Source organism: Scophthalmus maximus, chromosome 12, assembly GCF_022379125.1.
Source record: "Scophthalmus maximus strain ysfricsl-2021 chromosome 12, ASM2237912v1, whole genome shotgun sequence".
NCBI classification, from domain to species: Eukaryota; Metazoa; Chordata; class Actinopteri; order Pleuronectiformes; family Scophthalmidae; genus Scophthalmus; species Scophthalmus maximus.
The window spans coordinates 6,198,470-6,210,519 of NC_061526.1; the positions used below are offsets into that span (position 1 = coordinate 6,198,470).

The 12,050-nt window shown below is 43.8% G+C and overlaps 1 protein-coding gene across 5 annotated transcripts in view; it reads left to right on the forward strand.

The window, feature by feature from the left end:
• svep1 (sushi, von Willebrand factor type A, EGF and pentraxin domain containing 1) overlaps positions 1-12,050 on the forward strand; it is an 86,818-nt gene that overhangs the window by 33,869 nt on the left and 40,899 nt on the right. The window lies entirely within an intron of this gene.

Here is a 12,050-nt window from a genome sequence, read left to right on the forward strand (position 1 = left end):
AAGATTGACGATAGCCTGGATACACACATGATAACTGTAATATTACAAACATGTGGGGTTTGGAAAAAGCTTTTTTTTTTGCTTATGAATTGTTTTAAAAAAAGCACCCTTTCTAGGTGGTTCTGGAGCTTAGATTAACATGGAGATGGCTCAAGTGTCACTATGATCATAACCGAGCCATTTCTTAGACAGCTGACAAAAAAAACGAGTAATTCCGAGGAAGGAATGAACTCTCGTGCTTACTGTTTTGTTTATAGCTGTTTCATTTCCCTTTAAACATCCATCAATTGTGTTTATTGGTGGACGCTTCGTGATCGGAACCACGAGGAATTAGATGACTTTACTGTCACCGGGATGTGAACTGCCGACTGGAATACTTTTGAGTGCAGCAAAACATTTCCCCAGAACTGATCCTGGAGGAATTGCACAATGTTTACAATATTAAGTTCATAAATGCCTGTTGATCCCAAGAGGCAGCGCATGGGGGTGCTGAGCTCCGACTCGACCCCCGAACGTAACGCATCAGACTGGACTGCATCTGTTGCAATCGGCGCCTGAATCCGCACGTGCATTGTAAATATTTGCGGTCTCGATGCGAACGGCCCGAGGGAAAAGCCTCAAGGTGGACATAAATTGAGCAGAGGAAATTAAAATGACAAAAGGAGAGAGGTGGAATATGCACACTCTTAAGGAGGACAATGAATAGTGTTGCAATAAGAGAAATGTTGCAATCATGATTTTTTTCTTCTTCCCTCCTTCCACTGCTCTTGGCCTCGTCTCCTCGCGGAGGTCTCCAGCGTAAATGAGGAACAGTCAAAATAAAAAACTAAAAAGAAGCTCCAGAAGGATTAATGTTTCTGGTGAACTCCGAGGAATGTGGCTGAACTCGACACCGCGTCGGTTATCGCCGTCTCGGTCCTTGATGCCATGCAGCTCATCACGCTCTACGCGGTCACGTTCACCACGGCGATGACACTTACTTACACACAAGTGTACACTACACAGTGGATTAGCACATGCGCACAGGCGCGTGTTTTCGGCGTGCTTCGCATGCCCGCACCTCTGACCCATTAAAATATACCGTTCAAGGATCTGACACTTACCAGATGCCTGCGTGAAGAGGCAAGGGTGCAGAGTCTGCTTATCCCACCTGAGCCATCACACCCACATTGGCATGATACATTACACTAGTGACCTTTTTTTAAATCTTTGATGTTGAAACACACTGTTAATATGCATTTTGAAGGTCACTGGACATTTTAGATCTATTCTGAATGCATGCAAATACAGCAGACTTAAATTGAACCAATCTCTACTGTACATGAAAAAACTTTGTAGTTGACACTACATGGTCACGAGGATTTACTGGCAGAAACAAAGGTTGTCACACTATAAATGAAAAAAAGCTTAAAAAAAATGTATGTGGAAAGAGTAAATGGATTAAAAATCATGATTCGTTCTAACAGCCTTACCAGCAGTGTGAATTTTGTCCTAATAGACTGTTTATGAAAATGGATGTTGTCATCGGGTCCGGAAAGTTATGCCAATGCAGAAGTGCCTAAAACCTGTATTCTCTTGAATGGCCAGCGGAGGGCGACGTCCTTAGATGCGTATGTCTCAATTGAAAGTTTCAAATCTTCTCTAATACAGCGTGATGTTCGTTTTGTAAATTATGGTCTTATTTAGAGTAAAATAGACGATAAATCACTGTGCCCATTGGTGCGAGGATACAGTGTGATTGACGGCTAGTACCGTCCAATGGGCTACTTGGCACTACCATGTCCGGGTTCTACTTAGTACTGATCAACTGTTTCCGGTATGGTTCAACAATAGCGCTGTTTCGTTAGCTGATCGGTCACGAAGTGTCTGCCGCAGACCTACGTGTAAGAGTTGACGGAGAAATTATCCTGCCGTATTTTTTACCAGCCATCGTCTTCTCGGGGTCGGGATGGGTCGGAAACCCATGAAAACTTAGTAGGTCCGCCACTTTCATGACTGAGAGTTGAACCTATTGATGGCTCTAAAGGAGGGTCGGGGAATCAAAAATATTGAAATTCAACTTTCGGAGACCGTCAATGTGTACGGAACATGTCAAAGACTCAGTCAACCAGTGGTTTACAAGACGGTCATTGAGCAGAATGTTGTCTCTCAGAGGTAAAGGTCAACCCCACGATGGCGCTAGATGAAGGTCACAGCGAAACTTAAAGTCTTCACTTCTGTTTGCTCAGTCCTCGTAAGTTGCACTCAAAATATTTTCAAAAGTAAATATGTCTTTACCAGAGAGGTGTATTCTGCCAACTCTTCCAACATGTTACATAATGTCCCTTATAAAGACTCTCTCTATTTCCTGCTACTGCATAAATCCTGATCCCCACAGCATCAATAACCACAGCAGACTGTCTGCTTCCGTACAGTTCACGTGCGTCTGTCCAAGTGCTTGTTTCTCCATGTTTTTGTGGTGGATAATAAAAAAAAACGCAGTTGCTCAACACAAATTCTGTCTCACTTATTGAGGGTCAAGGACCCCCCCCCCCCAACTCCCCCAGCCCACATTAATGGCTTGAACTGATTGGATGGAAGTTTTTCTGTTTTTTTTCCGTTTTTCTTTGGTGAGCAGAGGGCGGAAAAGAAATAGAGAGAGGGCGATTCCTAACCCCGGAGCCATGGGTCTTTTGCGGTGGATGGATGGAGAGCTTTCAGTGACCGGGCAAAGATCGGACTGCCTGCGAGCCAGAGAGAGAAAGTGTGGGGGAAATGTTACCACTAATAAGCTTGATAATAAACATTATTTATGTGGAACACAACTGCAAAGTGATTTACAACCCGTAACATGTTATATGATGTTGCGCTCATAAAACCCAGACAAATAAAACATCAATTACAGAGAAATGAAATGCGGACGTACTGTAAGTCGGGTTCAAACTATTCACAAAGTATATCCTGTTACCGTGGAAATGTCTTTATGAGAGAATAAAAAGATAACCCCAACACCTTCGTGGCATCAGCTGAAGATCAACAAACGCACTCTCAGACTTATTCACGTCAGCAGTAAATGTGAATATTGAATAAAGGTCATTTGTTTTTACAACTTGGGTTTTATTAACTGCTTCTTCCCTTGCCGCCTGGACACTTGTGGTTCTCGTTTCCTTTGGATTTGACAACAATGTGTCTCCAGATCTCAGCTACTACCCCCGTGAGCAGAATGGTTATTATAACCCAGTAGAAATGAGGGCCGGAGCTATGAAAACACTCTGTTTTAATGAACCCGAGCAATTTGTTAACAAGTGAAATACAAGAAGAAAAAGAGTGGAGGAATGCCTTAAAAAAAAGTGAGTTTTATTTTTTTTCTGCTGGTTTTTAAAAGGTCCCAGTGTTCAAGCTGCCCTCAGGTGCTTTCGCACGGTCTTTCATCTGTACTGAAGGTGTTTGAAGTTTTTTTTTTCTTCTCCTTCCTTTAGAGCAGATTGTATGCATCAGTCTCAAAGTACGGTGCAGTGTTGAAATCCATATCGGCCCCTCCCTCAGCACCACATGTCTCAGCCCCGTTCCGCCCTCTCTACCCTCATTAAATGACACATATAGGTCTGTAAAAGAGGCCTTAATTGATGACTAGTGCTGCCGTGTTTGTAGGTCAGGGATGCTATAAAGCAGACACAGACTTGTGTTATGAACTGAGGCCGCACTGTATGAGACGGAAATGAAGCAGCGAACGAGGCAGCGAAGCCATAAACCTGGCCCCTAATAAGACCCCCCTCCGCAGGAGAAGGTGAAAAACAAGGAGCCGTGAAACAGCCAGCGGTGCAGAGCAGAGCCTCGCTGTGTCATTAACGCTCCGTCCCCTCCATCTTTCTTTCCATCGCCCCGTCTTATTTTCCACCTTGACTTCTGCCTCTCCCGCTTTCACAGCTACTCCCTCTTCCCGTCTTTCCAAGGCTCTCGCTCGGCTACTGTGCCGTGTCAACAGGTGCGCCGCCGGACATACACATTAGCCATTTACACAGATATTACGTAAACCAGAAACACCTCTGGAGTCTGCTCAGGAGTCACAGGGGGCACAGTGGAGAGACAAACATTAACTCTCAGTCATGTGAGATCAGGGTGCAATTAAAAAAAAAAAGTTTTCCCTTTTTTTTCAAATACTGATGATTAATAATTTAGAGTCACAACATAGAGAAAATCTCTTTGAATTGAACAACAACGGTCCAAACGGCACGTGAAATGATTGAACGTTGTTATTTTACCACTATACTGCAGTAACTTCTTTAGGTTGTAAGTACGCGTGCCTCACAAAAAAAAAGGAACCCATAGAGATAAAACATAAACTGCATGATCGGATATGAATCCCTTATACTGTAGCCCAGAGTGATACCAATGATTGTCGTCTTCTTTTCAAATCACGTCATGTACCGAGATTTACCAACATCGATCAATATCTTCTCGGCCTTGACTCTTTGCTCTTTAAACGTTTTAACTTCTTGGTGCCTCCATTTCCTTGTCACACATAATTTTAACTGTCAAATGTACCCGTGGGACTCTAAGGGTGAATGAATTTCTACTTTAGCATCATAAGTACATTTCTCCAGTGTCTTTTCCTAGGCCTCTGCCCCTTGCTTACATCCGACATGCTCGTGACCCCTCGTCTGCCTCTGGATTTTTTTTTTCTTCGTTGCTCCCTTCGGCTCCCTCCCCACTTCCTTTTCTCTGTCTGATCTACTCACTGTGTGAGGTTTGAGCTGACAGACCGAAATCCCGCCGAGGGAGCTGATGAAGAGGGATACGCGCCGTGTCAAAGGTCACAGGATAAGAATGAAGGAAATCATCAGCTGCTATCTCCCAACTCTGTCTTTTTCTCATGCTGTCCGGCTAAATCGGCTTCTGTTCCAACGCAGCGGCCTCATCGGCTCGAGAAAATCAACCAGCACCAGATTGCAAACACTAATAGATATCAGTCCCCTTATTTTCTTTTTTATTATTGTTGAAAATGACCAAAAAACACCCGATGTTAATGATTTTTTCCTTAACTTTTCAGTAATTTCCTGGTGTTGTGGACGCGTCTGACTCGGACAATCTCCTGCCAGACCAACTTTTCTGTATATTTTAAGGAGTTCATGTCTGAAAAACGGCTTTGCACACAATCTGGGTGGATCTGTGTCCCGTCGGGGAATCTGTTCAGCAGGATCCCTCCCCGAGATCCCACTGGGAAACCAACTCTGAGGCTTCTGTGGGAACAGATACTGTAAATGTGTGTGGTGGTGGTTTCATTCATGAGCATGTGTGTGCATGTGGTGGTGATGTTTCATGTTTAGTGTGCAGGCACGTCGGATAACGCATCCTTCAAAATCCCGTCAGGAATTGTGAAAAACAGTTTTGGTGCGACGGTGACACGACAACTGAAAAGGAAACAGTCATGTCAGTGTTCACATCCGGAGTGTTGTGCCGCGTTGTTCCGGGTGCGCTGAGATCATACCGCGGCCTTCTATCACAACGTTTCTCAGCGTACCGTCATCTGTAATCAGGCACACCAAGACTGGAGACCAACCTGTGTTTGTACAGTTGTTTAGCGGTTTCGCCTCGCTCTGCCGATCATTCCCAACGTTTCGACGGAGTCTGTAATAAACGACCAGGACGGTCTCCCTCTCTGCAAAATGCTTCTACCAATTGTGGTGAGATAATTCTCCTTGGGGGAAATCGGATTGAATAGTAAGCAGGCGAAATCCAATGAAGCAGCCACTGAACGTCTTCAGTTTCCCCTCCGAAGACCGACTTGCATCACATCGCAGAGGTTTCACATTCCTTGGATCAGGGGTTCCGTGGAGCCCCCACCACTCAGATGGAGTCTGTGTAGGTGGACAGCTGTGCAGCAGCCACATTACACATCCCACCCCCCTTCTTCTTTTTTTACCCTGCAATCCATCCAGCTGGAGAACAGACCAGACTTCAGTGAGACTCATAGTGATTTAGGGCCTCCTGACACCATGGAGATGGGATTCCCAAACTTTTTCTGTTCCGGGTGACCCATGTATCGAGGTTGGAAAGTTCCTGTGACCCTTATAGTTGTAAACAAAGTCGCATTGCACATCTTGATTTTCTGTCTTTGTCTCTATAAGTTGAGGCGGGGGGGAAGTGTATCCCCAAGTGGAACCATACAACTAAACCAGGTGACAGCTGTCGGTAGGCTTTTCCTCAATGGATTCAAAGTCTGGGACCTGCTGCTGAAAGCTTCCTGCTACGTAATTACCTGAAATGGAACTTTTGTTGAGCTGGAAGGGTTTCGGTGTCTTGCTTAGGGACATTTCAGCCGGAAGGGCTTTTCTTTGTGACACTATAACTGCTCCCATGAAATTCACTGAAGGCCGGACATTTTCCTTCAACTTTTTTCCGGAGAGGGGGCTGTACAGTATGTGACACCGCAAATGTAGCTGCGGACAATTTCTGGAACTTCTCCTACCCCTATTAAAATTTCCGGAATATTCCATGTGAGAATACACCCTTAAAATTGAAAAAAAAAGTGTCATGGCCCTGGTTTCGACACAACAGCCTCATTAGCTCTAGAAAATTCGAAAATTTGGTCGACAGGTGCTAGTGCGCTCTTTGGAAAGTGCAATGATGGATGGTCTGAAAAGCTAAATGTAGATGTATTTAATCAGTGTCATTAGGGCCGAATGTGTTTGGCTTTCGAACACTTAAGGGATTATAGTGTTGTCATCATTACTGGACATATGTTTCATTGACATTCCTCATCCCGTTATTTTAAGCTCCCCTGGTGGTCCAGATGAATTCGACGTCCGATGCATACAGTCTGCTGGCTCTGAGTAAATGTATATCCTGGCTGTGTTTATGTGAATTGAAACAGTCAAAAGTGAGCGACAGTTTTTCTCTCTTTTTCGTGCCTCTGTCAGGCTGTTTGTGTGAACATATGTCTGTTTTCATAGGCTAGACTATACATTTTAATTGTCCATTTCCATTGTCTGTTTATGCACCTCGAACGTGCATGGGGAGTCTCAGCGAAGAGCGGAAAGTTTCCCTCGCATGTCAACATTACTTTCTCGGTGAGAAAAACCCCCGGAATTTTAGGGTCCAACTTAACAACTCTTTCTCGTGTGAGGCAGCCCTTTTGACCACAAGTGGCCAGGCCTCAGTTCAAAGTTAGCAGCCAATTCGCAATATTGCGAGACTTCCTCGGTCTGGCCTGTTTTGAAGGCGACAGACAGACGCAGCTCGATCACGGCGTCACGGCATCACGGCATCACGGCATCACTGAATATTACGGGACGACGGAAATGTCGTTGCTTTTATTGTGGGTCAATGTTACGGTCACTGTCAAATGGTTTCCTGTTAGTGTTTTCCAGTCGTAGATTGATGTGGGAGAAAGAAACGGTTGTGTTTCTGAATGACTGGTTTGACTGAATCACCATGAAAAGGTAAGTATAGACACAAAGTATCAGTGACAAAATACAAACAAATTTGGGGATATTCTTACATGGCTAAGGTCAGCAAAAAGAAAGTTTGAGGTTCTTCCTAATGAGGTCGGGTGAGGAATCTCAAAACTTTAGATTGTACTGCCGGAAATTATCCCAAGTTAGCATCAAATACTTGGTCATATACTTGTTATTAGTAAGTTATTAGAAGTTCATTTCAAAATATCAAAAAGGAATATTTCATTGGTTTGCGATGTCAAAATAAAAGCATAGTGAATCCAAATAAGCCAAAGGAAAACGGGCCTTTCTTTTTACTGGGTGACTACCCGTTTGCTCATCATTCGTCATCGTTCTTCATACTGGAAATTACATCTCCCCTTCCACTTCTGTACAATATCTGTCTGATTCACTCGGTGGAAAGCGATCGTCACGGCAGGCCTGCCAGGTTTGTGAACAGGCCTGAGCATTGTTTTTACGATTATCTAGAGTTTCTGCGCTGAAACCAGAAGTATTCTCCTCTCTGTAACACCTTTAGATCGATTTCTGTAGTTAACTCTTGAATAAATAGAAAACATTACTTTAATCTTGGCACTCTGCACTTGACTTGCGTTTTTATTTAGGCTGGTACCAAACATGTTTTGAGCTTTGACTGCTACGCACTCACTTGCAAAAGTATTTTAGGGTTTAAAATGGTCTGTAGCTCGATCGGAGTGAAAAGATGAGGTTTTTAGCTACCCCCACTTTAAAAAAACAACATGTTCAAAATAGCTTTTGGGAAGCTGTACGTGAATGAGTACTCTATAGATTGGCGTGTGTGTTTGCAAGCATGTGTTTGTGGATTTTCGTTTGGACCAGGCAAGAATATGTCCCTCGAAGATGAAAACCACTCTGTCTCTCTCTGTTTGTCATTGTGGCCGAGGAGGAGGCAGATGTTTCTCGCTCTCCCCCTGGATCTCCTTTCATCGTTTTCAGCCCCGGTCTGTTTTTAGGCCCGGCTAATCGAACGCAGCGTCCCCCCCGGAGACACCAGAGATTCTCGTGTGATAGTAACTCTGGCTCCCGGACCAGACGTGTCTGCCAGTTTCTGGGAAAAAAGGAGTTTAACAGATGAACTAGTGTGTATGTGTTTGGTTTTGTCATTGTCTTTTCTTTTTCTTTTTGAATTCCTATGAATGTATTCTTTTTTTTTTTCTTATTGGTTTTAGATTTTTGCGACAAACCAACAAGAGTCTTTGTATTCAGAGATTTGGACTTTCTTTTCTATCTGAGTAAGGGTTTCGTTTCTTGAACTCCTCCAATTTCAACGTCTGTTTTCTACTGCAGCGCGGAGGAAGTTGTATAAAACCTTTTGTGGCTCCAGAGGGAGCTGCGTGAAATCTGATAAATTGCCTCAAGTGATGTCACTTGATACAGTGTCGTTTAAAAAATGGAAAAAGCCCGGGGCGTGTGCAGTTGGACAGAAGTGAATTCACCAGGCCTCTGCAGTCCGCTCGTCATCTCTGCTCAAGGCTTCAGTAGCAGCTACTAGAATAAGAAACCTGAATCATGTCAATGTTCTGTTGCATTGTAGGTCATGTAGGCACCAGGGTTTGACAAAGAAGGAGAATTAAAACGATAATGTCTTGAAAAAATGTTTTATAGTGGATCTAAATACTACTGCATCTTCCCTTCGTGACTGCGGCACTCAAATCCACTGGTTCCTGCCAGAAACGCTTGAATCTTTACAAGCAGGTCACAAATGTGCAGTATTCTAATTTTGAAAAAACAAAATGGAGAAAAGGTTAAGTAACTTCTTATAATCAGACATGATTTAAAGGCGGCTAAGCCGTAAAGTAGTTGGAGATTTTTAGCAGAGGATAAATAGACACAAGACAGTGTTTGGGGAATAGACTTAAAATAAACTGCGATTGGTGGTAGTGAAGGCGCATGTCCCCCAGTAAAACAGTGCAACACTCAGGGACTTAAGATGCTCAGTATATCAGCCTTTGGCTACTGAACACAGGCAATGATGGTTAAATGTTTTGTTTTTTTATTTCTTGCTCTTTTATATGTTGTTGTCTATAAAATGCAATATATTGCCAGACTTCTGCTTTAAAAGGAGGCCAAGCGGACTTCGGGTCAGTGTGGTTAAAATTACAAGTTGCTTGTAATTTTTCTCTTGGGGCGCCGATTTTGAAAGAAATCATTCAAAAGTGAAGTTGAAAATTCGAGGGTTAATGTTATTATGACGCGTTTAACTTCATTATTAGTTATTAGGATTGCTCAAATATTGCCGCAACTCTGAATAAACAGCTCCCGTTCTTAAAAAGGGCGGACTCTTTCCTTTCCTAAGATCATTACTGTGTACAGTAGTTCTCTTTGACCGGCTGCTGTCTCTAGACATGGTTACAGCCAGTTCACATACACTTATACACACACACACACACGCACACACACACACACACACACACACAGCGTGGTCTTTCTGTTTTATGGTCATCTGGCTGCTGACGGTCGACTTCCTCTCTAAATGAAGGGTACAGTGCTGTGGAGTTAACTCCGTACAGGCGGTACAGTAGATGGACCCAGAAGGAGACGGTTGGCCGTCGCGTGTTCAGACCAGTGCAGGGTCCAAACACAATTAGTTTCAGTACGGGGTCTTGTCTTTTGGCCGAAGTCGGGGCGGTGATATATTTTTAACGTTTTCTCTATGTTCACCTTCCAGCTTTTCTGTTTATTTTTTTTGGGGGGGGACTTGTGCTTTCATCATTTATCCCCTTCCTGTTCATCCCTACTTCCTTCGTTCCAATCCCCCGTTGGGTGTCCCAGACGCTGTGTGTGTGTGTGTGTGTGTGTGTGTGTGTGTGTGTGTGTGTGTGTGTGTGTGTGTGTGTGTGTGTGTGTGTGTGTGTGTGTGTGTGTGTGTGTGTGTGTGTGTGTGTGTGTGTGTGTGTGTGTGTGTGTGTGTGTGTGTGTATGTGTGTGTGTGTGTGTGTGCGCGCACACGCATACGTGTGATGATGCATCTGTTTATGTACATCTCTAGCTGCCAGCACATGCAACGTCCCAGGAATTGAAAAGTTATATTTTCTGATACACTATTTCCACTTTTATTATTATTATTATTCCCATTAAAAAAAAATAACCAGGCTTCCCGTAAACCTTAGATGGAGCTGTAAAAACCGTATTCGCGATGACTTAAGCAGAGCGGACACTTTCAGCTTTGTCGTGGACAGGCAGACTGACACAAACACACCAGTGTCTGTACCAACAACTACACCGCGTGTGTGATGTGGGTTCAGCGCTGGCTCTGCAGTCGGTTTAGATCTCCTGTCTGAGCTGCTGCTGGGTTTCAGCTGAGTCGAGGGGGGGGAGAAAGAGAGGGGGGGGAGTGTGGTGAGATGCCAGGCTGGCATTGGCTCAGCCGTGGAAAGTCACACCTGGCCTCAGCCGTAGCAGCGAGTGAACGAGTTGTGAAGAATATAGCACTGTGGAGTCTCTGTTGCACCTACAGTGCAGCTTCTAATTAAAACCTGCTTATTATATAGTGGGGATCCAAAAGTCTGAGACCAATTGCTTCAGTGAGATAGTTTGCCTAACTGGACGCCTCTGAACTGCTCCCGACAAACTAAGTGATTTAATCACTTTTTTTATTTCCTGAAAGGGTTTTGAATCGATTAAATTCATATATCGCAAAAGGATACACTTTTTTTTGCATGTTTTCTATTCATCAAAAGTGTTGAAATGACGTGTCTTCAGAGCTTTTATGATTTTGGTCATTTGAAGTGCAAAATTAAAAAAAACTTTCTAAAACTCCCCCCTCCTCTGGAGCCTGTTTGGATTTGGAAACTTGTGCAGTCAATATTTTAATGTTTGGTTTGGTTTCTCTAATTAGCCCAAGAAACATTTGGATTCACTTGACTCGGAACGCGACGGGAGCAACAGTGCAACACCCGTTTGAGAACTGACAACCGCAGTCTGTTAACAGATTTGTTTTGTTTTTTGTCACATGTGTGATGGGATGCTGGGTAATTCTATGGTTTAGCAGCAATGTGTCTGGAAACCAAAGAGATCAGCTTGTGACGGCGGTCTCTTCTGAACGAGGTCAAACGCAGTTTAACGCACAGTTAGCATACAGTACGTCATGCGTGGGCCCCGTGAGTGAGAGTGGATCAGAAAACTAGTCAGATCACAGAGAAGATGGTGCGTCAACCAAATTATAAACGTTAAGCAAGAATTAAGCAAGAATTCCTGTGGAGTTTTCCTAACTTTGATGAAAAATGTGATGATAAAGCAGCTGGTGTGAGTCGTGTATACATGTGCGTTACGTAGCAACAGCACTAATGCGTTAGTGCTCTTTGAAATTTTTCCTTTTAAAGTAATTTTGGATACACAGGCACAAAACCCGCGGAGAGGAAAATAGCCAAAGAGTGTGCGTAGCAACCGATAAAAGGTTTCAACCTCCCGAGTGCATCAGTAATCGCCGTGAGTTACGAGGAATTGTCAGCACAGCAAATTGCTCGTGTGAAACTACCCATAAAATGGTCGATAAGGTCTGTTGCCCCTGGTAATTACATAATTCAAACAATCATGAACTGAAGGTTTGGAGATGATTCGAATCAAAACGTCACGGACACAGATGAGCTCTCGGAG